Consider the following 26985-nt stretch of genomic DNA (forward strand, 5'->3'; position numbering starts at 1 on the left):
TGCGTTCCCTCCCAGTAGTGTTGGGCGAACAGTGTTTGCCACTGTTCGGGTTCTGCAGAACATCACCCTGTTCGGGGTGACTATATAGCAGACTATATAGCATTGTGTTTAATGCCACTCTGTGTACACGGCTCAGCCACACTATATAGCATTGTGTTTACTTCCACTCTGTGTCTGCTGGGAACAGTAGTACACCGCTCACCCGCCACTGTATAGCATTGTGCTCTGTGTCACTGCTGACAATAGTGGTACACCGCTCACCCACCACTGTATAGCATTTCTGTACTGCCACTGTACTGCTGCCAGTCAGCGTGTACTTTAAGGATAAGTGAAATGAGGAAGAAATCCGGTGAAAGAGGGAGGGGCAAGGGAAGAGGTGTTTCCCCTGACGGTTCACGTACAGGCCACAGGGGAGCACCCAAGAAAACCCACTCAATACTGCCCATGTTGTCCAGGACAACAACCCTCACAGATCCAAAAGAACAGGACCAGATAATTACTTGGATGACCTCTCAAGCGTCCAGCAGTGGGTTAAGCAGCACCAGCACATCACGCACGAGGTCCGAGTCCTCAGCCAGTTAAAGTCTGGGCTTTCTTTGAAGACTGCACTGAGGATGTTACCATGGCGATTTGCAAGGTGTGCAAGACCCGCCTGAGCAGGGGGAAAAGTATTAACAACCTCTCCACCACCAGCATGAGCCGCCACATTCTATCCAAACATCCCACTCTGTGGGCAAACGCGGCAGGACAGGGTACCACCAGCAACACTGCCTCCCTTGGGTTCACCAGACTCACCACCAGACCCGCCTCAGCAGCAGCAGTAGCCCAGCCATTGCGTGGTTCACAACATTCACAAACATCAGACGATGCTGACACTGTCACTTTCCGGACTAGTGCTCTTGAGGTCTCCCAGTGTTCATCAAACACAACAACCAACAGCCCTTCGGTGTGCAGCGCTACGGTTGAGTTGTCTGTTTCTGAGATGTTTGAGCACAAGAGGAAATTGCCAGCAAATGACCCCCGGGCCGTGGCAGTAACAGCCAGCCAGCATAGCCAAGCTTCTGGCCTGCGAAATGCTGCCATATCGAGTGGTGGAGACAAACAGCTTCAAGGGCATGATGTCAGTGGCCATCCCACGTTACGTGGTTCCCAGCCGCTACCACTTTGCGCGCTCTGCAGTGCCTGAGTTGCATGAGCACGTGGTCAGCTAAATAACCCGAAGCTTGAAGAATGCCGTTGCCTGCAAGGTTCACCTCACCACTGACACCTGGACGAGTGCGTTCGGCCAGGGTCGATACATCTCCCTTACCGCGCACTGGGTGAACCTTGTGGAGCCTGGCAGCGATTCCTCACCTGCTACGGCGCGGGTGTTGCCCACGCCGCAAACAGCTGGATAACAACAGCAGCACCTACCTCTCTGACTCCTTCTCCTCCAACGCATCTCAAAGCTGTACCTCATCCGGAAATGCTAACCCAGCACCAGCAGCAGTAGGATCGTGGAAGCAGTGCAGCACAGCTGTTGGCATGCGTCAGCAAGCGTTGCTGAAGCTGATCTGCCTTGGGGATAAGCAGCACACAGGGGAGGAAATTTGGAGGGGAATAAAGGAACAGACGGATTTGTGGCTGGCACCGCTGGACCTGAAACCGGGCATGAAGCTAGACACCTGGCACGAACTGGCAATGTACGCAATAGAGGTGCTGGCTTGCCCGGCAGCCAGCGTTATGTCGGAACGCTGTTTCAGTGCTGCCGGAGGCATCATCACAGATCGGCGTATCCGCCTCTCCACAGAAAATGCAGACCGTCTGACTCAAATTAAAATGAATCAATCCTGGATTGGAAACGACTACGCAACACTCCTGGACCCCAACCAAGTAACATGACCGATGAACATCTGGGATGGTTTAGCGTTTCCGGTCCCTGTTTATTGAACCTCTCATCTGTATTACATTTATGACTGCATGGCGGCAAAAAGCATTGCTGCTATATCCGCACGCTTTTTGTCCTCATGCAAGGCCTGGGTTGTTGTGTCTCACAAAGCGTGGCCTTCTCCTCCTGCGCCTCCTCCTGTTCCATCACGTGTGCTGCTGCTGCTGCTGGGTTACCGTTGCCGCGTGGTCCCTGTTTATTGAACCTCTTATCTTTATTACATTTATGACTACATGGCGGTACAAAGCATGCTATCCGCACGCTTTTTGTCCTCATGCAAGGCCTGGGTTGTTGTGTCTCACAAAGCGTGGCCTTCTCCTCCTGCGCCTCCTCCTGTTCCATCACGTGTGCTGCTGCTGCTGCTGGGTTACCGTTGCCGCGTGGTCACTGTTTATTGAACCTCTTATCTTTATTACATTTATGACTACATGGCGGTACAAAGCATGCTATCCGCACGCTTTTTGTCCTCATGCAAGGCCTGGGTTGTTGTGTCTCACAAAGCGTGGCCTTCTCCTCCTGCGCCTCCTCCTGTTCCATCACGTGTGCTGCTGCTGCTGCTGCTGCTGGGTTAGCGTTGCCGCGTGGTCCCTGTTTATTGAACCTCTTATCTTTATTACATTTATGACTACATGGCGGTACAAAGCATGCTATCCGCACGCTTTTTGTCCTCATGCAAGGCCTGGGTTGTTGTGTCTCACAAAGCGTGGCCTTCTCCTCCTGCGCCTCCTCCTGTTCCATCACGTGTGCTGCTGCTGGGTTAGCGTTGCCGCGTGGTCCCTGTTTATTGAACCACTTATCTTTATTACATTTATGACTGCATGGTGGTACAAAGCATGCTATCCGCACGCTTCTTGTCCTCATGCAAGGCCTGGGTTGTTGTGTCTCAAAGCGTGGCCTTCTCCTCCTGCGCCACCCTCCTCCTGTTCCATCACGTGTGCTGCTGCTGGGTTAGCATTACCGGTCCCTTTTCCTGGAACCTCTTATATGTATTACATTTATGACTGCATGCCGACAAAAAGCATGTTACCTGTGCAAAGAAAACAGACATTTCCCGCATTTAAAAGACAGTTTTCCCTTTGAAACTTTAAAATCGATTTTCTCAAAAACTATAAGCTCTTTTTGCTAAATTTTTTTTTCCTCTTGTACCCACTCCCAAGGTGCACATACCCTGTAAATTTGGGGTATGTAGCATATAAGGAGGCTTTACAAAGCACAAAAGTTCGGGTCCCCATTGACTTCCATTATGTTCGGAGTTCGGGTCGAACACCCGAACATCGCGGCCATGTTCGGCCTGTTCGGCCCGAACCCGAACATCTAGATGTTCGCCCAACACTACTCATATCCCACCTTCTCAGGCTGGACCTAGTGCACCTTTATGGGTAAACATTGAATCATCTCTACTGAAACAATACACAGTTGAGTCCCTGGTTTGGTCTTCACTGGTGCACCCTTCCCAACTTTTATCTGCCTCCCCTACACTCTACATACCTTAAAGATCTGGAAAAGATATCGTTTTGTATTAAGCCTACAGGCTACCCCCTCGCTATCTACTCGACTATTTGGTAATCCTGACTTTCCTCCAGGTCTAAACACTGATTTGGCATGGCTAATCCCTTCCCATCATACTAACTTAGCTAAATTCCAAAGGCTGGGGATTCTGACCCCCCCCCTTCCACTTTATCTGAATCGCTTTCCTGCAGGCCTCATCAACTTTTCCACCTTCAACAAGTTTACCATTTCTGGTCTACCCTAGGTCCACTATCATCTGACACCTCATTCACATATTTTGAGAATTTTTGCAAAGTCTCACCCCTAGAGGGTGGTATTATCTCATATCTATATGCTCAACAGGCTGCTCGGGCTCAAGCTGCCATGGACACTGTTCTGGAGAAATGGGAGGCCGACCTCAACTTTTACCTTACACCCAAAAGGTGGGGGCATTGTTTTGAAACCCTAATGAAGGGAAGCCTCTATTACTCTATTTTAGAGACCAACGTCAAACTTCTCCATAGAGCCTACCTAACTCCGGAGCGGGTCTCTGGCATCTTCCCTCAAGCTTCCCCCTTGTGCTATAGAGGCTGTGACACCAAGGGAACTCTAGTTCACATGTGGTGGACCTGCCCCCTGGTTACCAGATTCTGGTCGCGGGTTGCTGGACTGATAGCGACTGTTCTTCAGATACCATTCTCTCCTACCCCATCCGTCTTTTTGATGGGAGATAAACCTAATAACATAAAACACCCAGCCCATAGGCTAATCCAACACATCCTAAATTCCGCAAAGTCATACCTAGCCTCACGCGGAAGGATCCTCACTTATCTCTAGATCATGTGATCGACAAAGTTCATAGAATTATGATTTTGGAGAGAATGATAGCTATTTCGGATGACCGGATGCTGCAGTTTAGCAACACGTGGTCACCCTGGGTTGACTATGCTGATAACAATGGTCTTCGTTATGCCACCTTCTTTACCTAAATTTCTGGCATTAAACGTGTCATGTATAGTAAAGATTCTGTATCATTATTTGCAACATTTCTAGCCTATTTTCCTGTTGCTTTGGTACCCTGTTTACCCAATTTTGTTGTTATTGTTATTGTCTGTTCACGATTTCCTGCTATTATCTTTGCCCCCTGCGTGGGGAATCCAGATATACTCTTGCCTGATTCTTTTGCCAACATTCAATAAAAATTTTCGAAACTAAAAATTATTCATACACCCCCAAGCAGCTGTCACCCCAGGTGTGTGCCTGGTTTGTCTATGCCATACAATGGCCATGCTCTTCAAGTCTGTAACAGTTCTAACATAAATGTTACAGGCAAAGTACAAAATTCAGGCATTCTATAGAATGCCTGACCATTTTAGGCAAAGTACAAAATGTCTGTTTCTGTTAAGTACTTTGCCTCGGCATTCTATAGAATGCCTAAGACAGGTTCAGCAAAGTGTGAAATGTCTGTTTTTTGTTACGTACTTTGTCTCTCTCCTCTCCTGTTATGTCTGCAGCTCTCTCTTTCTCTTCCTTACTTTAGTTTTTTTCAGTAGTGCTCTCTTGTCTGTGCCACTGCTTTGCTTTGTCAGTCTCACCAATGGCTGGTTTCTTCTTTAGTCTCTGCCTCTATTTTCTCACAAAAAATGCATGCGTATTTCTTGCTTCAAGTAGAGCATTGTATCATGAATGTAAACTTATATTTTTTTTTTGCTGCATCATGGCTTTTCAGGCTCCTCCCCCTCACTAGCCTTCAATTGCCAAAACCCAACTGCCATTTTTCCCCCTGCACACAATGTCCAGCTTTTCTCTCCTCTTTCCTGCTCATGGGCTCCCCCCTGGCAGCACCTGAAGGCTCCTTCACAGCAGCACTTTCCACAAACAGAAAATATCAGCATGCATGCACCCATTATCATCACTAGCCTCCTCACTGACAGCATATGTATTGCAGCTGTTACAGTCACAGTGTGAAAAAAAGCAGGCATTCTATAGAGAACCGGGTATTCTACACTTTGCCTAAACGACTTCAGGCATTCTATACAATGCCTAGGCAAAGTATGTAACGAAACAGACATTTCGTACTTTGCCTAATCGCTTCAGGCATTCTATAGAATGCCTGATTTCGTACTTTGCCTGTAACATAAATAAGAAGAAGCTAACTCTTGATGAAAACTGAACCAACTGGCTAAGGTTTTCCCAGACTACATGCTTTATTTAACATTATATGAAGGAAAAAATGATCTCACTAACAATTAAAAATGTGGCCTTAGTAGTATGTTATGTCTGGGTGAGGGGAGAGAATTGGTCAACTTGATAAACCTAGGTAGACAAATGAAAGTATGCAAGTAAACGTCAAATTAAAGTATGTAAATAATTATAGCTTGCTTTCAAATGTCATACAAACGTATGTCGCTTGGTCCTGGGCCAATCAAAATGAGCAAGTTCATGCTAGCTGTGATTATTCGTATCTCAGTGACCATCTCAACATGTAAGCAAGAAGACAACCCACTTAGTAAGCTAGCAAGAGATTCATTTTTTTCAAAGTTGCTGATTTACAAATCTCTTTTTTTATTCAACTTTTGTAACATTTATTAAATATTTATGGAATAAGTTATTTTTGCAAAGTTTTTATAAATGTTTTAACCACCCTGGCGTTCTATTAAGATCGCCAGGGCGGCTGCGGGAGGGTTTTTTTTAAATTTAAAAAAAACTATTTCATGCAGCCAACTGAAAGTTGGCTGCATGAAAGCCCACTAGAGGGCGCTCCGGAGGCGTTCTTCCGATCGCCTCCGGCGCCCAGAATAAACAAGGAAGGCCGCAATGAGCGGCCTTCCTTGTTTTGTTTAGATCGTCGCCATAGCGACGAGCGGAGTGACGTCATGGACGTCAGCCGACGTCCTGACGTCAGCCGCCTCCGATCCAGCCCTTAGCGCTGGCCGGAACTTTTTGTTCCGGCTACGCTGGGCTCAGGCGGCTGGGGGGACCCTCTTTCGCCGCTGCTCGCGGCGAATCGCCGCAGAGCGGCGGCGATCGGGCAGCACACGCGGCTGGCAAAGTGCCGGCTGCGTGTGCTGCTCTTTATTTGAACAAAATCGGCCCAGCAGGGCCTGAGCGGCAGCCATCGGCGGTGATGGACGAGCTGAGCTCGTCCATACCGCTAAGATGGTTAAAATAAATAAATAAATATATGCAGCACAGGAAAAAAAAGCCATCTTTGTATTTTTGTTTATTTTATTTTATTTTTTACCTGGATTCATCTTACATCATATGCAGCATAATATAAAACATATCATCCTCTTGGTTTCCATTCATTCCTTTGAGACAACTATTTTTTCACTATCGCCACTTTATTTATGATGTAGAAATGAAACAGAGATTTTTTTTTTCTTATCTTGGTTAAAAATATTTGATTAATGCGGAGGAAAGCTGTGACATAAGTTATACAAATGTATTATTAGTTTCTCCAAATTCATATAAAATCTGATTATGCAGTGTTAATGCTCTTTTATGTCTGCAAGACATCTTAAAGATTTAGTGCAAGTGTCAAGGGAGGACAGAATAACACAAATCGAATTCAGCTTTTGTTGAACAAATAAAACTACAAGTATGACAGTGGATAGATTTACTAGATAAAAATAATATGCTAGGAAAGCAAGTCATATGGGGTAGTTAGTGTTCATATGAAGCGTAATTTGAGGAAAAAGTACACTATGTATAAAAAAATAATCTGATCCAAATATCACCACCACAGACATCTGTAACAATTTACACATATTTACTACATGTTCCACTTTTTTGGAGTAGTTTAATATTTCCATGTTATTTTTACCCCTTCCCTTTACAGATATTCTTTACATATTATAATGTTATCGCTCTGCTACTCACTCTACCAATAATATCACAAAAGTACTATTATTATCATAATCATCACTTGTCTGACTGTTTGAGTTTAGATTAATGTTCATGCAAAAATATCACACATTTGAGTTCAGAAGTCTACAGCCAAAAATGTGTGCTATTGGTGCCAAATTAAATGCACAGTAAATGTGAGTAATTAGAAAAATATTGCTATTTAAATGGGGAAGCCACCTGTGCTCTTTTTTTAATATAATTTTAGAAAAGGAAAAAGAATTGCATTCACATACAATGCAAAAAGATATAGTAATCAAAAATACTGTAGAATACAGCACTCTTACCCTATTTTCTCCCACATTTTTCTACTTCAGATCAAAGAAAAAATCAAAAACTTCCCCTCCTCTCCTCCCCCAAATCCTATACATTAAAAATCTCATATAATATTAAATAAAAGCCAGAGAAATCATCCCGCCCCACAACTTACAACATTCCTCCTAATCAAAATGACAATCTTGTATTTTCCCCAACAAAAACACTCCTCCCCTACATCCTCAACATAATTCCATACTCATATGAGTTTTGAAACTCAAACCATCTCTCCCATTTATCGTTAAAAGTTCCCAACTTGTCCTGCTGAAGAGCTATCTGATTTTCCGCCTCCTTCGTTACATTGACTTTACTAACCCAATCTCTACGGGTTGGAGGATCCTGACATCTCCACTTAACTGGAATCAAGCTTTTAGCAGCTATCAATAATTGGGGAAAGAACGATCTCTTACACCTATTAATAAAATTCAACGAATCATGCAATAACACTGTGGATGGACCCCAATTCACACAAGAATTGTGCTCTTAATTTAAAAATTAATGCAGGGCTGAATCAAAACTCGGAACTGGATAGTGGTACCCAAATGTACTGCTTAAAAAAAAAACTTAACATCCTTTTAAAAAAAGGCAGTTGATAGATTCTTCAGGTCCATATACCAATGCCTAGAAACAAAAGGAAAATAATTATTATACATAATAAAAAAGCATCTAAAACAATAATAAATATCATGGGCAAAATAGATAATGGAACCTCTAGGTCAACTTTTTATTTGGGGCAATTAATTCATAAATACACACATAAATACACAGCACATAATAAAAACAAATCATCTAAACTTTTGTCAGGATACTACCAGTTAATGAAAGTGTGTCTAATATATACGCTTAAAGGAGTACTGTAACCTTTAAAACAATAAGTTTGACTTAATTGGGGCTTCTACTGTGACATCCTGTGCCCGCGCTGGGACTAAACGATCCTCCGGTCCCCACCGCAGCTCGCTTCCAGTTTTTGCGACTTAAATGTCGCAAGCAACTGCGCCTGCGCAGGGAGCTCCCGGCGGCGTCAGCGGGAGTGAGGACGCATGCGTCACAGGTAGAGACAGCCGGAACCTCCGATTTTCAGTTCTCGTGAACTTTCGCGAACCGCAATAGACTTCAATGGGAAGGCGAACTTTGAAAACGAAAAACATTTATGCTGGCCACAAAAGTGTTGGAAAAGATGTTTCAAGGGGTCTAACACCTGGAGGGTGGCATGGTGGAGTGGGATAGACACCAAAAGTCCCGGGGAAAATCTGGATTGGACGCAAAGCAGTTTTAAGGGCAGAAATCACATTGAATGCTAAATTGCAGGCCTAAAGTGCTTTAAAACATCTTGCACGTGTATACATCAATCAGGGAGTGTAATTAGAGTACTGCTTCAGACTGACACACCAAACTCACTGTGTAACGCACCGCAAACAGCTGTTTGTGTTGTGACGGCCATGCTGGGCTGGTGCGCACCATGGCAAGATCAGTGATATCAGGTAATGTCTGACTGCCTTATCAACTTTCGATGGTTCTTTCTCTACCATTGTTAAAGCTTACATCTATTTTTTTAAATTACATTTTCTGCTGGCTGTTCAGTACCTGTAACGAGAATCTGTTATGGAGGGCAAGTCTGCCATTGTGAGTGACCATGGGTAATGGCCGGGGAATCAGGGTTCGATTCTGGTCCGGAGTGGGAGCCTGAGAAACAGCTACCACCACCACACATCCAAGTAAGGACCCATTTGATGTATAAGTAATGTACCTGCCCTGACCGTGCTTTGCAGACCAGGCATCTGTGGTCAGATGGACCCTTGACCCAGCGTAAGATGAACCAAATCGAAAGCATTTGCCAAGAATGTGTTATGGAGGGCAAGTCTGCCATTCATTCAACTGTGTGAAACTTTCTATGGTACTTTCTCAGTAGCATGGTGACCACGGGTAATGGCCAGGGAATCCTGGTTTGATTCCGGTCCAGAGTGGGAGCCTAAGAAATGGCTACCTACCACCACCACACCACCACCAAGGAAGGCAGCAGGCACGCTGTGTGAAAAGGAGCAGGAACGGCTACCACCACACATCCAAGGAAGGCAGCAGGCATGGCATACACGTCCCGAGGTAGTGACCAAAAATAACAATACAGGAGGACTTTCGAGGACCTGCTGTATATGAGATGAATCAACTTTAAATCCTTTAATGAGAATGTGTTATGGAGGGCAAGTCTGCCATCCATTCAAGTGAAAGGTATGCACTGACTGGCAGGTATAATACAATGTGCAGTCAAAGATGCAGTGAAAGGTATGCATTGACTGCAAACAGCTGTTTGTGTAGTGACGGCCGTGCTGGACTGGTCAAAATTGGTCTGTCCCCAATGAAGCAACTACCTTATTATCATGGGTGTGCCCCCCCCCCCCCCCCGACACACTCATATAGCCATCGGTCATTGCTTCATTGTGATACGCAAGCCCCTTCAACGCGGCAAGGTAATGATCATGAAGCACATGCACATGTACATGCCTTTTGTTTTGTTGTTGCAGCTGCAGTGCAGCCAGAAAAATTAGGCAGGCAAGTACACGCACCAGAGAAATTATTATAGCGGCCGGCCTTAAAAATTCAGGAGTCCACCTGGTGTCCTGGACCCTGTTGGTGGTGGCGGAGATGGCAGTCAACCAGCCTGCAGGCAGAGATGCTGTGTGGAGAGTGACTTAGTCTTGGGGCAGGCAGTCACACAGCGTGCAGGCAGAGATGCTGTGTGTGGGGACTGACTTAGTCTTCGGCCAGGCCTAAGCATGCTTTGCAGACCAGGCATCCGTGGTCAGATGGACCCTTGACCCAACGCTGTGTGCCAGAGATGTCGCCACTTGCCTTTCAACATCACGGTACAGTTTAGGTATCGCCTTTTTTGAGAAAAAATTGTGGCCTGGTATCTTCCACTGCGGTGTGTGGCTTTGCTTTTGTGTGCTGCTTTTCCTCAGGTGGTCATCCCATTGCAGTTTGTGCTTTGTAATCATGTGCCTTCATAAAGTAGTTGTCCTCTTGGTCTTTCCACGGCTCAATTTTCGGTGGCAGAGAGTACAAATGGCATTGCTCTCATCTGAGGCAGACACACAAAAAAAAATTCCACACCGCTGAGCCCTGGGGTAATGCCACTTTGGTGGTGTCAGCCAACTGAGTGTTAAGTGGGGTGCCAGAATCAGAGCAGGAGGAGGAAGATATGTCACGCTTCCGTGCGGAAGCTGAGAAAGATGAGGTGTTCTGTGTTAAATAGTCAACTACGTCCTGACAATATTGTGGGTTGATGGCACGTGCCTTCTTCTGAACAATGTACTTTGGTCGAGGGCCACACGAAATCACGACAGCGTGACCTCGAACAGACCTGCCAGGTGGCCTGCATCTGCTTTTTGTTTTGTCCATATTGGAGGGGATGAAGTGAAAGGTATGCATTGACTTGACTAATACAATGTGCAGTCACACAGGTGCAGTTAACAGGTATGCATGGAGTGGTATATCACACTGCATGCACTCACGTAGGTAGGTGGGTACACTGAACACAACAGGTAGGTATATGTAGTTATGGGTATTCTAAATGTGCACCTGTCACACACACGTAATAGGTAGAGTGACTGGTGGTATTAAATATCACACTGCGTGCGCTCACGTAGGTAGGTGGGTGCACAGTGAACAACAGGTAGGTATATGCAGTGATGGGTATTACAATGTGCACCTGTCACACACAGACAAGTATCGGACATGCACAGTGACACTGCCTGCGCTCACGTAGGTAGGTGGGTGCACAGTGAATAACAGGTAGGTAATTATATGCAGTGATGGGTACTACAATGTGCACCTGTCACACACACAGGTAGTCACTGAATGTGCTGGGCCCAGGGGCGCCTCTGGCATTTTTGTCACTCCAGGCAATAAAACCTTTGGCGCCCCCCCCCCCCAACTATATGAAGCTAAAAATGTATTTTCTTGAGCCCTGAGCACCTGTTAGGTCAAAATATTTAAAACAAACCTAGGGGTGGTTCGTAAATGATGCATGCTCTGTGAGGGCATCCATCTTCCTTCTGTTAATGGTGCAGACTCGCAGGTTCGAAATGCCCGTAATGTCAAGCACATATCCAGATGCTAGTGCATGGTGGGAGATGTAACATCCCCATCCACAATATGTAGCATCCCCTGGCCACTATTACATCTGCCAGCATGCACAAGTGACCGGGGATACACACAACATTGTGGGCACTTCGAACCTGCGGGTCTGCAGCATTGACAGAGGAAAGATGGATGTCATTGTATAGATGGGAGAGGGGCCTACAGAGCAACCCTCCTCCCTGTAAGTAAGTAAACGAATACTGCCCACATGAAGCATGCATAATTTACAAATCTCCCTTAGGGGAGGTTCATTTTAAAGCGGAATTGTAAATAGTTTTTAAACACATTGCTTCACTTACCTGGGGCTTCTACAAGCCCCCAGCAGCCGCCCTGTCCCATGCCAGTCCTGCCCGAGCCTCCGTTCTCCCGCCGTCGTTCCATTCCTAGACTTCTAAGTCGATGCCAGCGCAGCCCTGCCAAGCATATATTTTCTTCACGTTCTCCTCTGCAATAGCGGGGAACGCGATGAAAGGATTGGCCCGGTGGTGAAACCGAAAGTAGCTGGCGGCAGGAGAAATGGAGGCTTGGGCAGGATGGCTGCTGGGGGCTTGCAGAAGCCCCAGGTAAGTGAAACAATGTGTTTAAAAACTATTTACAGTTCCGCTTTAAATTAGAGGTGCTTAATTCCCTTTAAGAAGCATTTTCTCTGTTATGTGTCGTTTTTTTTTTTTCATCAAATACTTATCATTTTCTGTTTCACAGGCTTCTCATACATTTTCTGTTGCACTCATGTATTCGTGGAATCATCAATAAACTCAGTACATCTGCACCTTTCCCCACTCATTTTTTACTTAGGGGTTTGTGTCAGAAAAGCAACATTTGCCCTGCTATTGGCTGAAGCTGATGCCAGTCATTCAGCAGAGGTGAAGGTCCGTTCATGTCACAAAGACAAACTCAGCTGCCACAGCACATGAAAGCACAGATCTGATAAGAAGCTCTCTGTTTCATGTCAGCGGAGTGAGAGCTGTCACTGCACGAGTGCACGTGGGTCTGGGTCTGGGATCATAAACTGCTGACCTCACCTGGGCTCATGGCTGCTTCTTCTCTCTCCTCTAAGCTGCTGCTCAGTCACCGCTGACATTAGACTTGGGACGCAGTGTATCAATGGGGAATGATCTAAATATCAGATGGTGGCTAGATGGTTTCCCCAACTTCTTCCTAGTAGGAGGCTGAGATAGAGGCGGGGCCAGGGGGCATCATGCTGCTTCATTGGCTGGCCCTGCACCAGGTGGTGAGGAAGGGGTGGTTTGAGAGGCAAGGCAGAGCACATTTACTCTGTCTCTATTGGCCAGGGGGTGGATAGGAAAGCTATGAAGGCAGCGCTGATGAAAATGATGTGTCGAGCGCTGCAGCCTGCAAGACAGGGGACAAATAGTGACATACGCAAGTGCGGTGGTGCACTACAGGTTCCAGCAGTGCCGCCTTTCAGTGCCACAGCGCTCTAGGCGGCCAGCTGTAGTGTCTGTGGCTTAAGGCGCCTCTGGCTGGGCCTGGCAGTGTGGCACACACAGTAGGAAGTACCAAGGCTGTCTATGCACCACAAGTGTCTGTGGGACACACACACTGAAAAAATAAATAAATCACAAGAACAAGATTAGCTCTCAAAAGAGCTGTTGAGGGGTGCTTTTTTAGCAATAAGAATCAGCAAGGAGCAAGCTAACAAGCCTACAACAGCCTAACTAAGCTTTCCCTATAAGAGTGGCAGCAGCTTTCCCTTCTCTAATTAATGCAGGCACACGAGTGAGTCCAATGCCTGACGCTGCCTGCCTTTTATAAGGGGGGTGGGGCTCCAGGAGGGAGTGTAGCCTGATTGGCTACAATGTGCCTGCTGACTGTGATGTAGAGGGTCAAAGTGAACCCTCATGATGCACTATGGGGGCGAACCGAACTTCCGGAAAAGTTTGCGGTTCTCCGCGATCACAAACCCTGGAAGTTCGCTGGGAACCGTTTGCTGGCGAACCGTTCGGGCCATCTCTAGTCTAGTCTGTGTGGGGGCCGGTAGAAGCCCCAGGTAAGTTGAACTTGTTTTTTTAAGGTTACAGTACTCCTTAAAATACATACATATGCATTATCCTGCTGGTTTGAGTACATGGCTCTATTCTTAATTAACAAGTGAAGATAAATTGTTAAAAGTGTATGCTTTCTATAATATGTATATATGCATTTAATCTGTGTTGTTGACTTGTTTAGTTGTTTGTTTGTTTTTTGTGTGTAAAATTAAGAATTGTATTTTAAAGTCCATGAGATGACCTGATTTCTGTGTACCTCAAGGTTCCCCTGATCTGTATTAACAATATTGTACCCTTGAAAGTCCCACACAGCCCACTAACCAGCAAGCTCATGGTGACCCCGAACTCATTGGAGTGTGTAAGGGACTACAATGGTCCTAAAAGCTTTTGTTTTTCTAATGGTAAAAGTGTAACAAAACAAATAGGGTTCATTGAGGCTGCAGTATATCGAAAAGGTGGGGCAAGTAAGGCAATTCAGCGGAGGGCCACTTCAAGCGGAGGTGACACAGCAGCAGAGGCGTAGCTAGGGCTTTCAGCGCCCGGGGACAAAGACTATTAATGCTCCCCCTAAAGGGAAGGCTGCGGCGCGCGCAGCGCAAAAAAAGAGGTGTGATCATATAAAACATGTGGGCGTGGTTATGGGTGGAGCCAAATGTACAGGAAGTTAGCAGGCTCACGCTCACCCACCCTCCCTCAGTATGTACCTTCCAGCATGTTCCAAGGCAAATTCAGCAATCATGAGCCTCCCCCCCCCCCCCACATCAAGACAAATTCAGCAATCATGAGGCCCCCAACATGACCAACTCAGCAATCATGAGGCCCCCAACAAGACAAATGTAGCAATCATGATGCCCCCAACAAGACAAATTCAGCAATCATGAGGCCCCCAACAAGACAAATTCAGCGATCTTGAGGCCCCCAACAAATCATGAGGCCCCCAACAAGACAAATTCAGAGATCTTGAGGCCCCCAACAAGACAAATTCAGCGATCTTGACGCCCCCAACAAGACAAATTCAGTAACCATGAGGCCCCCAACAAGACAAATTCAGCAGTCATGAGGCACATAAATAGACAGCATTTCACATAAATAGGCAGAATGCCCCCTTAATATGGTAGACACCTCTCACCTGGCTGCAGTTCCCCAAAATACACTCAATCCGACAGCAGTGGTTCCCCAAAAATAGGTAGCCCCAGGTCTATAGATGTCCCTAGAATAGGTGGCCAGCAGTATAGATGTCCCCAGAATAGGTGGCCAGCGGTATAGATGTCCCCAGAACAGGTAGCCAGGGGTAGAGATGTCCAAAGAACAGGTAGCCAGGGGTATATGTGACCAGTATATGTAGCCAGGTGAATATGTGCCCAGTATATGTAGCCAGGTGTATATGTGTCCAGTAAGTGTAGTCAGGGGGTATATGCGCCCAGTATATGTAGGCAGGGGGTATATGTCCCCAGTATATGTAGGCAGGGGGTATATGTCCCCAGTATATGTAGGCAGGGGGTATATGTCCCCAGTATATGTAGGCAGGGGGTATATGTCCCCAGTATATGTTGGCAGGGGGTATATGTCCCCAGTATATGTAGGCAGGGGGTATATGTCCCCAGAATAGGTAGTCAGGTGTGTCCCCAGCATGAAGGGAGCAGCGCAGTGGAGGGAGAGCTGTGAGCAGCGGTGGAGAAGGGGGGCCATCTCCCCCCTCCTTCTCTCACCTTAGTGCTCTCCCTTCCTCGCTGTCCCTCCACAACTAATGTCCGGGTGGCTGGCAGCGGGGAGCGGGACTTACCTGCGTCTCGTCGCAGCGCTGGATGGATCTGCCGCTACTCTGGTCTAGTCCATACCAGAGCAGCGGCTGCAGGACCCGAACTTCCGGCGCTGGAGCGAGACGGAGGTAAGTCCCACCCACCGCTGCAAGCCACCCGGACATTAGTTGTGGAGGGGACAGCGAGGGAGGGAGAGCACTAAGGTGAGAGAAGGAGGGGGGAGATGGCCCGCCTTCTCCACCGCTGCTCACAGCTCCCCCTCTTCTCTGCGCTTCTACCCTCCCAAAATAAAAACAAAACCCTGCAGCTCAGCTGGGCGCCCTCGGGGACCCGGCGCCCCGGGGCACCTGTCCTACTCCGACCCCCCCTAGCTCCGCGTCTGCACAGCAGAAAAATCTATTTTATTTGAGAAGCAGGTTTTTCTAGGTCTCATTTTTTCTATTTTGCAAAACAGAAGCTCGTAAGCAGGATGAAAATCGGTACTCTTTAAAGAGACTCTGTAACAATTTTTTCAGCCTTAGTTCTTCTATCCTATGAGTTCCTATGCCTGTTCTAATGTGCTGGGGCTTACTGCAGCTTTTCCTAATTACACTGTCTCTGTAATAAATCAATGTATCTTTCCTCTGTCCCGTTTGTCGGGCTAAGGCTTTGATTGTGTGGAATGTGCAGGGCTGCTTGTGATTGGTAGAAGCGATACACACCCTCTGCAGGCCCCCTGCATACTCACACACTATGCTTAGCTGAGCCTATTAGAAGCTGGTTAGTTTGTTTGTAAACATTGCCTAAAACTGTTAATTACAAGCCAGGATTGCAGCAGAGAGTGGCAGAAACAGCACAGAGGGGCACAGGAGAAAATAAGGAATAGAATGGTATGCTTTTTATTGTAAGAATATTAGAGTACAGATTCTCTTTAAGAAATTCACTGATTCATATTTTTCATACATAAACAAGTATTATACATGTAAAGAGGAACTCAAGTGAAAATAATATAATAAAAAGTGCTTCATTTTTACAATAATTATGTATAAATGATTTAGTCAGTGTTTGCCCATTGTACAATTTTTCCTCTCCCTGCTTTACAATCTGACATTTATCACATGGTGACATTTTTACTGTTGGCATGTGATGTCAGTGGAGAGAGATGCCTGCTTTTTTGGCAGTTGGAAACAGTTTCCCACAATGCAACAAGGCTCCCACAGTGTGATGTCAGAACCAGGTGCTGACATCACACTGTGGGAGAGGTTTTACCACAATATTAGTCATACAGAGCCCCCTGATGATCCATTTTTACATAGTTACATAGTTATTTTGGTTGAAAAAAGACATACGTCCATCGAGTTCAACCAGTATAAAGTACAACACCAGCCTGCTCCCTCACATATCCCTGTTGATCCAGAGGAAGGCGAAAAAAACCCTTACAAGGCATGGTCCAATTAGCCCCTAAAGGGAAAAATTCCTTCACGACTCCAGATGGCAATCAGATAAAATCCCTGGATCAACATCATTAGGCATTACCTAGTAATTGTAGCCATGGATGTCTTTCAACGCAAGGAAAGCATCTAAGCCCACTTTAAATGCAGGTATAGAGTTTGCCATAACGACTTCCTGTGGCAATGCATTCCACATCTTAATCACTCTTACTGTAAAGATGAAAAAGAGAAGAACCGAGAGCCCGATATGGTGTAGTATGTCAAGATAATTGGATTATTAGAAAGAGTATGAATTGTATACTCACAAACCAGGGTTACCTCCAGGTAACCACTGTATAGGCAGGTGAGGAGATTAGCCTGTCCCCACTCAGGATTAAGAAGTCGCTCTCTGTAGGCTTGAAAAACAAGAAGGGGTATCCCCCTCCACCAAAGGTGGATACAATCAGTATTATGATAGAGAACAGAGGCGCCAAAAGGCGCCAAAAGGCGCCAAAAGTGTTCAGGTATTGTACAAATGTGTTGCCTCTTACCCCCAGTTGTGTGCTCCTTCCTGTAATTGCCTGATGAAGCGGGTTTGACCTGCGAAACGCGTTGCGATCCTATTTGGAGTATACCAATAAATTTCCCTTTTGTGAATACACAGTTGTTGTGTCTGCTTGTGGGAGGTGAGTCCACCACTGCCTCCTAAGCAATAATTTTAAAACTTTTAAATATTGTTTTTATCCTTTTGGCGCCTCTGTTCTCTATCATAATACTTACTGTAAAGAACCCTTCTCTAAATAAATGGCTAAAACGTTTTTCCTCCATGCGCAGATCATGTCCTCTAGTCCTTTGAGAAGGCCTAGGGACAAAAAGCTCATCCACCAAGCTATTATATTGCCCTCTGATGTATTTATACATGTTAATTAGATCCCCTCTAAGGCGTCTTTTCTCTAGACTAAATAAACCCAGTTTATCTAACCTTTCTTGATAAGTGAGACCTTCCATCTCACGTATCAATTTTGTTGCTCGTCTCTGCACCTGCTTCATTTGTGAAAAGGAAAAGATTTCTCATGGGAAAGGGAGTATCAGCTACTGATTGGGATCAAGTTTAATTCTTGGTTACGGTTTCTCTTTAAAATTCAACGTGTTTTAAAAATGTGAAGACCCTTAGAATTTGCTTCTGCCATATTTTTTTTTTCAGTTCACTGCATATTACAGATTGTGGATAGTTTACAAAATAACAGGGTAAAAAAACATTTAAAAGTCAAGGAGTGCACAGCGATTTACAACAAGGTAGGCGAGAGGAAAAACTGCTGAAATAGCACATTTTAAAATCATGGATGAGCACACACTGTAGCTATTTTACTATCAGAATGGACTCAGGAAAATAGCATATATTCTATGTACTGGAGGCAACATACCAACCAGACAATATCTTAAAATTGGGCTAAAATAATAAAAAAAAAAACAGTATTGGTCAATTTCCCATTTAAGACCTAATAAAGAGGAGGTTTAGCGAAAAGGGGATGAAAATAAATTAATACATTGCAAAGTGAGAAGTTAAAAATAGAAGAGAGATCAAGAAAGGATAGATATTCGCCATGTAACTGTAACAAACGTTGGAGAGGCAGCTGCGGTGAACAGCGCTACCACCGCAGCTGCCTCCAGCTCTCTGCCTAGCAATCTATCCGTGCCTCGGGCGTCTAGCACGTTAAGGACGGGTCTGTCAGCCGCACATAAGGTCGCATTGTCTCGTGCGTGCGCGCACAGACAGGACCTTTATGCGGGGAGGAGGCGCGTCAGCTGACCGGCCGGTCGTCTGACGTCAGAGGAGACGTTCGCCGCTCCTCATTGGCTGATAGGAGGGGGCGTGCCGGAGAGGTCTCCTCTGCTTTATAAGCCTAGCTAAATCACTCGCAACTTGTCTGCTGTTGCGAATACTTCGTGTTAGCGCGCAGACCTTAGATAGCTCCGGAGTGCTTTGTTTCGAGAGGAAACCGGGGATTTCACACAAGATAGGAATTGTTTGATAGCTATAAAGATAACTTCATTACTGTGTTATTATCTGTGTATGACTCTGGCTCGTTCTGACTACTCTTCCGCTCAGTGATTCTGTGCCTCTGCCCATCTGATCTTGCTGCCGACTCTGCCTGTTAAAACCTTCCTGTCTCTGCCTTTCCGATTTTGTACTGCATCTGTCTGTCTGTTGCCAATTTGATTAGTCTGACCACTCTACTCTCACCAGAGGGCCCTTGACTCTGGTGACGGGCTCTGTACTGTTAGTACCCACCAGCTCCTCTGTTGAGGTATAGCTAAACCTATCAGTACTACTGTTGCACCAATCACTATACTTGCTATTAGCTATAACATCAGCTGTCTGGTATACCTGTATTATTGGTGATTCTGCAGATCACCATATAATCAAGTATATATCTGTATTATAGGTGATACTGCAGATCACCTAATAATCAGAACTCTGTTCTTGCTGACACATATCATTACAGTAACTTGTTCATATTGTTTGATCCACAATTAGCCTGCATGTCAACATCTTTACTACTGGAAGACATGACAAAAAAAAACAGACAGCACCAACTGCCATTATCTATCTAACCACGCCCCTTAACAATGTGATAGGCTGAAGTGTTTTTTTTTTATAGATATGCATATGCACAGAGGGAGGTACTGGTGGCTTGACAGTTTGAAACCATAGTTATTTACCACAATGCAACAGGGCTCCCATAGTGTGATGTCAGGACCTGGGTCAAACTGTGGGAGGGGTTTCACCACAATAGCAGCCATACAGTCGTCCCTGATTATCTATTTGAGAAAAGGTAAATATTTCTCATGTGAAAAGGGGTAAATCCAGACCATGTAGAGGTGATTGACAGTGGCGCAGTAGAGGACACTGGCGAGGCACTGTCAGGGACTGGGAGCCAGCGGCGAAGCGTGGAGCTACAGCGAGGGACATAGCGGCTGTGAGAAGCTGGAGGAAGCCCTGGGTAAGTAGTACTGGGGGTAGCATTATCTGTTTGATGACTCCTTTAAGCTCATTTGAAAGCACATGATGTTAAAGCCAAAGTCTGCTTCCATGAAAGAAGGAAGTAGACACAATGCAGATTTATTGCAGGATTTGTATCAGCTGTAACAAATCTTTAAAGGTTATTATGCTGTTCAGGGCTGTGGATTTAGTACAAAAATATTCCGACTCTGACTCCCAACTCTTCAGTTTAGGAAGTTTTGTGTTCAGGTCTGCTTTAACCCTTCCACTGACTGCTCTCTGCATGTGATCTCTTTACCAGCAGCAGAAGCGTCATGTGCAGGGGGAGCGCTGCCACCCGTTTGTGGGACCCCTAAAGTGTTTAACATGGCCGCGGCGTCTAATAGACGCCGCACCAGTTCTTTCCCAGCTACCCGCAGCTCACCTCAGCCTGCCGGAGTCCTCCAGGAAGCAGAACAGGGCTGCGGGAAGATGGCGTCCGAAGCCCTGAACTGGAGACTATTTGCGTCTCCAGTACAGGGCTTCGGGCGCCATCTTCCTGTAGCCCTGCTATTCCTTTCAGCACAGGAGATTTGAGCAGGAGGATCATCGGGGGAGCGGCGCACCAGAGGCCGGCCAGGAGAGGAGACTTCTGCCAGATGAGTACATTTTTTTTTTTTGCAGGTGAAATGTTGCCTACTGTACAATTATTTTCTGCTGAAATGCTGCACACATTGCAATTATTTTCTGGTGAAATGCTGCACACATTACGATTATTTTATGGTGAAACATTGTGGCATTATGATTATTTTATGGTGAAACGCTGCCCATTACACTTATTTTACAGTGAAACGCTGCCCCATTATGATTATTTGGCACCTATTGGGGGGGGCCCTTCCAAATTTCCGCAGGGAGGCCCAGTGATTTCTAGTTACGCCCCTGCACCTAACTATCCCCACTGACTTCTCTCTGTGCTGTCTATACCTACCTACTGTATTTTCCCACCTACCTACCCCCACTGACTTCTTTCTGTGCCCTCTATACCTACGTGCAGGGCTCTCCCACCTACCTATCTGGATATCTACATTACATTGTGTGGTTTTAGTAAATAAGAAAAAGGGGCGTGGCATTAGAGGGTGTGGTCTGTGTTAAGGGGCGGAGTTTAGGGCGCCAGAGCTTATGTGCCTATAGGCTCCTGAGCTGTAAATCTGGCCCTGAGTAGGAGCAAGTCTCCCTAACAATGCTACTGCCTATAGAGTGTGCCCTAGTGGCTGCAGCTCTGGCGCTTTGAGTCCGCCAGGAGAAAAGCGTGATATAAATGTTATTTGTCTTGTCTTTTGTCTTATTTTATTTACCGTATTCATTTACAAATTATCTAGTCAATGTCTGCCCATTGTAAAACATTTCCTAACTTTAATTTATATTCTAAAATTTAGTTTAGCGCATTTATTTACAATTTGGGCAGCACAATGGTGTAGTGATTAGTGTTCTCTTGCGTTGCAGTGCTGGGTCCCCGGTTCACATCACAGCCAGGGCACTATTTGCATGGAGTTTGTATGTTCTCCCTGTGTCTGTGTGGGTTTACTCTGGGCACTTCAGTTCCATCTCACATCCCAAAAACATACAAATAAGTTAATTGGCTTCCCCCTTAAAAAATTGGCCCTAAACTAAGGTACATACAGTACGTGATACAAAGACATATGACTATGGTAGGGATTAGAGTGAGCCCCTATGAAGGACAGTTAAGTGACAAGACAATATTCTCTGTACAGTGCTGCAGAAGATGTCAGCGCTGTATAAATACTAAATAGTAATAATAATTTTTGTTCCCTCTGTGAAGTGAGCAGGAACATCACCTTATTTTCAATAGTGCTCTGTGGCAGAAGACGACATCATAGCCTAGGCTAAACGTCACCAGGGGGATGGGGCAACATACCAATATTCAGCTATATACTATATATGTATATCCCGACTTACGAACGCCTGACTTACGAACAACCTGCCGATATGAATGGCATGAATTCTATTGGAACAAGTCAAACATTTTTTTTTCAAACTGGACTTGTAGTTTTTGAGAAAATTAATAAATAAAAAAATCAAAGAAAAAATGGCTTTAAACCTGTATATGCAGATACAGGAGGCAGAAGTGACGCAGAGGGGGACACTGGAGGCACAGGGGGGCATAGAGGAGGTACAGGGGACAGAGATGGCACCATGTTCCAACTTCAGAACAGAATCAGGTTAAGAACAAACCTACAGTCCCTATCTCATTTGTTAACTGGGGACTACCTGTATATATATATATATATATATATATATATATATATATAATTTCTGGTGCTAAAACTAGGATAATAAAGGTAAAAATCTGTATGCTTAATCATTTATTACATTCTACTATATGTCATACTCATTACAGTTCCTCTTTAAAGAAAATGTGTAATGAAAAAAACTCCCCTGGGGGTACTCACCTCGGTGGGGGAAGCCTCCGGATCCTATTTAGGCTTCCCCCATTCTCATCGGTCCCACGGCGGTGGAGAAAATCCTCCCAGAGCGGCAGGGATGTAAATATTTACCTTTTGGCTCCAGCGCAGGTGCAGTATCCGCTCTTCCCACGGAGATAGGCGTAAATAGCCGATCTCCGTCAGGCCGCTCTACTGCGCAGGTGCAAGTCTCCTGCGCCTGCGCAGTAGAGCGGACCCGCCGGAGATCAGCTATTTTCCCCTATCTCCATCAGAAGAGCCGCAACAGCGCCCCCGCTGGAGCCCGAAAAGGTAAATATTGCACAGGCTGTCGGATTTTTCACCTGTGCGTTCCGGGGGCTGCAGCGAGACCGCCGTGGGACACAGGAGGACGGGGGAAGCCTCAATAGGGTCCAGAGGCTTCCCCCTACTGAGGTGAGTACCCCCCAGGGGAACTTTTTTTCAGTACAGGTTTTCTTTAAGTATAATTACTTGAAGAACACCAGGCACAGTGCGGGAATTGACAACCAATCTGGATGTATTTTTTTTAGTGATCTGACTGCAAAAAGAAAATAGCCAAATGGGTTACTTCTCTTTGCACACAATTAATGATCTTTTCACGACTTTATTAAATCAGCTATTTAGACTAGAAGGTTGTAAAGAGTACGTTGCAGCAACTATATAAAACAGGTATTTCCATAAAAATGATATACTGTAGTAACTGAAGGCAGCATTTTGTATGAAGAAAGTACATGTTGTTAAATATATAAATTCATTTCCCTAAAATGATCCCTATGTAGTATTGGATGCGTCAAATAATTCTGTCCTCGAGCTACTCTGCTAACAGGATAGTATTAGTAACCACTAAATATGCTAATTTACTTCTCCACACACTGCCGTTTAAATTGAGAATGTGTCGACGCCTTAGGGCCATAGCCTGATAAAGTCATCGTCTGACGGGAGTTTTGTGGCCAGCCGTGATATTCATTTTATTGATTTAGCTAGGTAATATTTTTCCATTGACCACTTGTCCATTTCCCTGAGCCCTGCCGTATCATATAATATTAATTCTTGGTGCAATACCATCAATTTGAATTTTGAATACAAATATAATCATTTAAATTGTGCTACTTTAACTTTTTTATGGTTAAAAATAATAATTATATATTTTTTTCTAAGCTGTTCTATTCAGCTTCATTCATTTGCGCTTGTTAGTGTGTAGTAAATATCATTTTGAGAAAGAGGCGGGTATGAGATATTCTTTATTTTCTACTAATTAAATCCTAAATCCAGGAAAAAAATGTGTTTTTTATTTTGTAATATTTATTATTTGTTTAGTGTGGCGTGACATTAGAATATGTGTTTGGATTTTATTATTGTTGCTAGTTTTATTTGTGAGAATTTTCTTCACTTCCTGCCCTAACCCCCCCCCCCCCCCCCGTGATATTGTATTGGGAGAGTAAAAAACAAACAAGATCCCTGTAGGTGCACCACAATCACCCCCACAACTACTATTATATACTAAGGGATATAGTGAAAAACTCAGGAAACCAAAAATTGCAAAATATACTTTTTCTTTTAATATTCCAAAAAAGTGCAGAAATTTGTATACATTTTGTTTCAGGTCCACCACCCTTCTTCAGGCCTTCATACATACAATGAATATCTGCACAATCTACTGTAAATACACAGCAGCATCTCATCTGGACAACAATTAAGCCAGGATAGACCACCAACAGAAGTTTAAGAATGAGACCACATGGGAGCAGGACATCCAAACTGGTTGGTCTAAAAAAAAACAAAAAAAAACACATAAAACATTTTTCATGTGGCAGGTGAATTTTTTGGTGTTGTAACTAATTTCCTGCCCCCTGGAACAACATAGTTCAAATTAAAATATACATTTCGCACTCTGGCCAGCTGTGCCATCAAATTTGGCCACAAAATGGTTTCCCCACTTTGCATAATATTTGACTTGTGAGTTACAGTACACTAAGCCTATATTGCAAATCACTGAAACTACAAAGCCACATGGTAAGCAGAGAGGGATCATTAGATACCAGGGCAGGGAACTGTATAGGAGAAGGGGTCCACTAGACACCAGGGAACTACATAGGGGAGGGAGGACCACTAGACTCCAGGAAACTGCATATAGGAGGGAAATGATGCACTAGAAAACAGGGAACTGTATAGGGGATGTAGGGGGTCAATAGACACCAGGGAACTGTATGGGGAGGAGACATTAGACACCAGGGTACTGTATATAGGAGAAAAGAGACCAACGGACACTAGGGAACTGTACAAGCAGGGACATAACTAGAAATCACTGGCCCCCCCTGCAAAACTTTGAATGGCTTAGTACACTGTAGCGAAAAATATCATCCGGCACTCAGCTGCTAAGAGGGTGGGCCTTATTCAAAAAACACCTGCAATACATGTATTGGTGATCCTCACCTCCAGTTCAAAAAACACCTTCCAACAGGCTCACAGCCAAATCGAAGAGATGTGCAGCAAGTTAGGGTAGTGCAAAGCACAACAGTAGACACATGGCACATGGAGAAAAAATACTGTGCGCCTGTCTCTTTAAATGTTTGTATTCTGTTCTTCAGCCAAAAGCCAGCAGTTAATGACATACAGAAGAAAAAGATAAGTCAAACCTGGATAGCAGACGGTGTAGAGGTGTACAGGGGAAAGGTGACCAGGGCAAGAACGGACGGCACTACAGCCGTTCCACGCCAGACTGGCGCTTGCTCACGTGCGTAACCAAGGGTGGGAGGGGCATTTGAATGGCGCCCCTCCCACCCATGCTTTCTGCCCAGGTAAACTGAGAACCAATGTTATTCAGTTGGCTATTGCACACTTGAATGTGCTTTCCCCATGCAGATAAAAACAGACATCAGTGAAGCACTGCAGTAATTTTCTCTATCAATTACATTAGCTTCTGTGATAAAACATGCATGTTTTAACATATACAGACACACATGGTGTGCAGAAAACACATACAGGAAATTGACAGTTGAGTGTGCTCCCAGCCTCAGCTTATTACACTCACTCTGTCCATCTCTGATGGAGCAGAATTGGCTCTGCAGACTTCTCCAGCATCACTACAGTACACAGCACTTGGGGAGGGGTAGAGAGGTTGGAGGCTGGGCGCTGTACACAATACCTGCTGCACACTTAATAGGGACTGTCTACAAATCTTTTTCTCTTTGTGCCCAGACTCCTCAAGCAAGTATCACTACAGTGCACAGAACTTGGGAAGGGGTAGAAAGCCTGGGGGTAGAGCAGTGCTATACATAAAACCCTGCTGAACACTGAATAGGGACTATCTACAACTCTTTGTCTGCAAAACTTTGTATGATTCCTTATCAGTAATGAGCAGATGCAGTCATTAGAGAGCAGAAATTTTTCTTCTCTCTGTGCCCTTAGTTGTCAGTCTCCCAGGACAGGGAAAAAAACGTTTCCCACCACGGGGCCCATTGCGGCTTCTTAGCCCCCCGGAGGCTGCATCCCTTGCAGGGTCTGTTGTTACATCGCTGTGAACAAGGGAGGAAGGTAGCCACTAGACATTGAGGTTGACCTGCAACTTGGTCCCCGTTTTCAATTTTGTTTTGTCCCATTATGTATTTGAATTTGACTCTCCTGTATTAAATGCATGGAAATCAATTGATGATTCCAGGGATGGCAAACAGGGACATTGCTAGCCTCAAAGATCAGTGGCACATGACCTGGATCTTTACTGGAGTGCCCTGGATGTTCCCCAGGCAGAGTCAGGCAATGGGGAGGGGGGGGGGGCAGTACTTATCTCTTGCTGTCTGGTCTCCAGATTCTGCAGATGTCTCTTCTGGGCTTGTCCCCATAGTGTCTGAAAATGAATCTGACGCTAGAGCTCCTAGTGTCTGATTCTCGGTTGCTAAGGGGAGAATCGCCAGCTACGAAGGATATCTCCAGACATGGAGAGCGGATGGAGGAGATGAGTAGTTCCTTCCACTGTGTTACTCTGCACATGCAGCTGGGAGGGGTGATGTGATTAGGACACAGGACAGTTGAAACTGTGTCTCCTGCTCCCTGTCACCTCCTTTCAACCAAAAAGATGGCTGCCCCCATGACAAAGATGGCAGCCCCCATGAATCACAAGCATTTGCCTGTTCTTTTAAAACGGGGTGGGTAAGAGATTATATTACCTATCTATTCTAATTAACATAACTAATGTAACTTAATGACAGTAAGTTTGTTTAGGCTGAAGTTCCCCTTTAAGGACCACTATCATAAAGAACTGTAAAATGTCAAATGCATACATATAAAGTGTACATAAAATTACTGTTTTTCTTTGTTGCATTCACATACAGTAGGTATCTAAACGCTTATAGATCTGACAGATTTTTGACTAGTCATTCTCCTCTTTAGGAATTCCCAGGGTATCTCCTTTATTCTTTACCGAAGCACTCGCATGAAAAGATCTATGCAAAGCTGCTGACCAGCCTTCCTACTGGATTGCACAGAATTTTGGCAGTTGGACTGAGCAACTCTACCATTCAGTAAGTGCTTTTGAAATAAAGAAATGAATGAGACTTTTCATAAGGAGATGG

The sequence above is a fragment of the Hyperolius riggenbachi genome, chromosome 5 (genome assembly GCF_040937935.1).
Source record: "Hyperolius riggenbachi isolate aHypRig1 chromosome 5, aHypRig1.pri, whole genome shotgun sequence".
NCBI classification, from domain to species: domain Eukaryota; kingdom Metazoa; phylum Chordata; class Amphibia; order Anura; family Hyperoliidae; genus Hyperolius; species Hyperolius riggenbachi.